The sequence below is a fragment of the Apteryx rowi genome, unplaced genomic scaffold (genome assembly GCF_003343035.1).
Source record: "Apteryx rowi isolate R43461 unplaced genomic scaffold, aptRow1 scaffold_692, whole genome shotgun sequence".
NCBI lineage: Eukaryota > Metazoa > Chordata > Aves > Apterygiformes > Apterygidae > Apteryx > Apteryx rowi.
In genome coordinates, this window is record NW_020450974.1 from 320,691 (window position 1) to 324,388 (window position 3,698).

General features: G+C 42.6%; 1 protein-coding gene across 11 annotated transcripts in view; it reads left to right on the forward strand.

Moving 5' to 3' along the window:
- CLOCK (clock circadian regulator) overlaps nucleotides 1-3,698 on the forward strand; it is a 70,800-nt gene that overhangs the window by 26,067 nt on the left and 41,035 nt on the right. For 6 of the 11 annotated variants that reach the window (XM_026086414.1, XM_026086410.1, XM_026086420.1 and 3 more), the window contains one exon: nucleotides 1,116-1,193. The exons of 4 other annotated variants lie outside the window; for them this stretch is intronic. The gene's annotated coding sequence lies outside the window, so the exon portion shown is untranslated. Of the gene's footprint in view, nucleotides 1-209; nucleotides 922-1,115; nucleotides 1,194-3,698 lie in introns of those variants that run through there. One more of the 11 variants, XM_026086416.1, reaches the window with a different exon arrangement.

Here is a 3,698-nt window from a genome sequence, read left to right on the forward strand (position 1 = left end):
TCAGTGGTGCCCAGCGACAGGACGCAAGGCAACGGGCACAAACGGAAACACAGACAGTTCCATCTGAACATGAGGAAAAACTTTTTCACTGTGAGGGTGACAGAGCACTGGAACAGGTTGCCCMGAGAGGTGGTGGAGTCTCCTTCTCTGGAGATATTCAAAACCCGCCTGGATGCGATCCTATGCAAGGTGCTCTAGGTGACCCTGCTTGAGCAGGGGGGTTGGACTAGATGATCTCCAGAGGTCCCTTCCAACCTCAGCGATTCTGTGATTCTGTGATCTGTATCTGCTTTATGTAAAACATATAAAATTGCAAATATTCTGTTTCATAAATATGCACATTTACAATTGCATGTATCCTGTCAAAATGTTGTTAACTCTGTGTGATAGGTATCTTAATATTGTATTTTGAATATTTTTTTCCTTAAAATTCTGTTAATTTTGAGAAACCTTCAAGTGAAGAAAACAGAAATTTTATGTGCGGTAACTTCTATTCTGTAGACAATAATTTTTGTTTCATGTGTAGCAGATAGTTTTGGGGATAATGACATTCAGTAGCAATCTAAACTTTTGAACATGTGTGTGGTATTTTTCCCCCTTTGAACTTCTGAAAAAAACTGCCAGTTTATACATTCTTAGTTTAGTTTAAAAGAATTAGGAGAAGCAGCATGGGATTTTATTTGTTCATTGTATAACATACCAGGTTTTAATCTCTCATATGAGAGAGAATTAATAGCAGAATGTCAAGATTGTATACAGTCTAGAGCACTTTCGCTTTAGCCCAGGGAATATTTATTTAGAATCTGTTCTTGAGCTGCCTGCGTGCAGGTAACGCTGCTGTTTCTGCTCAGAATCCCTTTAAAGTAAACGGAGATTTACACAGACATGAAGATTTTCACCTGTGAATTGCAAAATTAACAGGTTAGTTTCTCTTGATTGAAACCGTAAGGGTATTTGTCTTAACTCATGTTGTGAAATACTGTTTCTGGTTCAGCACAGTTTAAGGAGGCATTAGTTTTATTTTTCAGTCAGGTTTGATGATGAGTTAAATTGTTAGATGTGAAGCACACTGCATACTCTTAAGACTAACCCATGGTTCCTTGTTGCGGTTCCAGCAGCAGCAGGTTCAGCTAAGAGATTCCTGCTCGTCGTTGTAGAGGGGACCTGTTCCTCAGCCGTGCCAATTCTCAAAGGTATAAGAAGCCACACTTTTTGATAAGAACCGCATAATAAAGATTAGATTTAAAATTGTGAGTGTGGTAGGTTGGTTGGTTTAAACACATTGTCTTACAAATTTGCTTTAGAATACGGCCAGAGCTAAAGAGGTGAAAACCTCCAGTAAAAGTCAAGGAAAAGCAGCGAGAAGCAGGGTGGAGCTTTGTAAGTAAAAACTGGTACAAGTGGGATTGTAACATGTAGCCACAGTGTTTCTTTTGTACAGACTAGTTCCGCAGGATTTACAAGAAGTATTTCTGTCATGCTTATTATGGCCTTGTTATTATTTATTATTGAAGGAAGGGGATCTGCAGGAAGGAACTGAATATAAAGGACTGAGAAAATATTTTAAATGAGAATATGGAAGAATAGCAATTGATTCTCATAGCCAGGTCGTTAAACACTGCTTTTTGACTTTCTCTTATAAACTCAGTTAGGTTTGTAATCATTCTTGATTATCCTTTATGGTTTTCTGAGATAGGGAGAACATTAATGAATAACTTCAGAAAATCAGTATTAAAACTGCTTTCACTTAATATCTTTGTTAATAATTTGGAAAGAGTATATAAACAACACATCTGGTATCTCTAAATGCAGTTGATTATTTGGTTAATCAAAACCCTAGAAGGTGCAGATTGTATAGGCAGCCTGAAAAGAGATGGAGGGGAGAGTTATGCAGTTGAGTGTCAGAAAAGGCCTTCAGTACCCCACTATCAGTGACTCCTTTAGAGGCCCAGCGACCCGCAGAGTGCTCTCCCAGTCGCTGTCGGGGAGCTGAAGGGTGGGCTGCTCCCCAGGGAAGGGCAAGAGCCCAGCTCATCAGGCAAGTCCGGGGAGGAGGCAGGTCTGAGGGCAAGCCAGGGAGTCGGCAGTGAGTTGGGGTGAGGAGCCAGGTCAGTGGGGTGCGTGGGCCTACTGCAATGCCACCCAGGCAAAGACCCTGGGCAAGAGCCTCCGTTCAGGTGCGGCTCTTGAGTGAAGCGGGGGAGCCTCCACTGAGGCTTCTTACAGCTCTTTCTCTCACAGCTCTTTCCTCACAACAGTCTGAACCAAGGTTAGAGAGCGGCACCGTGTCAGAGAGCTGGCCTTGACCRCAAGCAACTAAACTCCTCAGAGGGGAGGGAGTGTGCTCTGAGCCCTGACAGTCCTATCTCCCTGGTGGGGAAGGGGAAGGAGATGCAGATTCTGGAGAAGAGTGGGAGGGTGGCACAGAGCCACTGGCCAAGCAGAGGTCAGTCCAAATGGTCTGGAACAGAGGAGTACCACACAGCAGTGTTTCCTCTAACCGGGAGCTGGAGAGACTGAAATTGCAAACCATATCCAGTCCTCAGTCCAAGTTACAAAGTCTACTCTGACAAACCATTTCTAGAGAACTTACAAATCTGTTTTTGTTTTGTTTCCCCCCTGCATTTATTACATTGTTCTCTCCAGTTGCGATGATTTGTAGGCTCTTCCAACTGCTGCTGTTTGTTGGAATTATGTACTGGAAATAGGGTGCACTTTTCTTTTAGTGCCACTATACCTGGACTAGATCTGTGACCCCCTACCACAATTTGCCACCTGCCAGGCAGCACATTTCACCTATAGACTGCTCAATGATCCTCTTTCCTGAAAGTCCCTCAGGAGCAGACTTCAGACTGAATGATTTATTCTGACAGTGGCAGCCCACACCACCAGTCATCTGTCCCACTGCCCTTTCTTCATCGTATTGCACACAGGTGTGTCCTTGCCTACTCCCTGCAAAGGTAGTGGACCCAAGCAAGCCGCTCTGCTGGAGTGGTCTGTTCCTTGTCCACTCTCTACTAAAAGGCCATCTGGGAGCAAGCTGCATGCATGTCTGTAGTAGAAGGAGCCCTCTTCTATCCTGGTTCCCCATGGAGCAGGTGAAAGTGCAGATTTGCTATATAACATATGTATGCATGGTAAATGACATTTCTGGGATGCATCAGCTCTTCTGCAGAAGTGCAGACCAACAATGCCAGACGTTCACAGTTGGTTTGTTTGCATCGTAGGGAAAAAGTTGTAATATAGTGCTATTTCCAGCTGCCAGAGTAACCTTTTCATCTGCATAATTTGAATGGTGTTTCTTGAGATTCCTTTCAGCCCTGTCTTTTGTTTGTTTTGTTTTGCATTTGTTATTTTGAGATAGAAAATGAAAGATGTGTACCAGTTTTAAAATTATAATATTTTCACAGGTAGCCTTTGATTAGTGAGAAGAGGAGAAGGGATCAATCAGTCATTACCCTAATTTGCTTTCTGCTGGTGTGTACACAATTGCAAGCAAAAGAGCAAGTATCTCCCTTGAAATCTGCCAGCTTGTTTTGTTAGGCCAATCTATATCTGATTAGAGAGCAGGTTATGGTTAACTTGTGTACGGATTTCTCAGTCTTTCCCAAAAGTCTGTTTATTAGAAAGAAACTAAAACAAAGCAAATTTCCCTTCTCCCCTCCCCTCTCTCTCTTAAAAAAAAAAAAAAAAAAAAA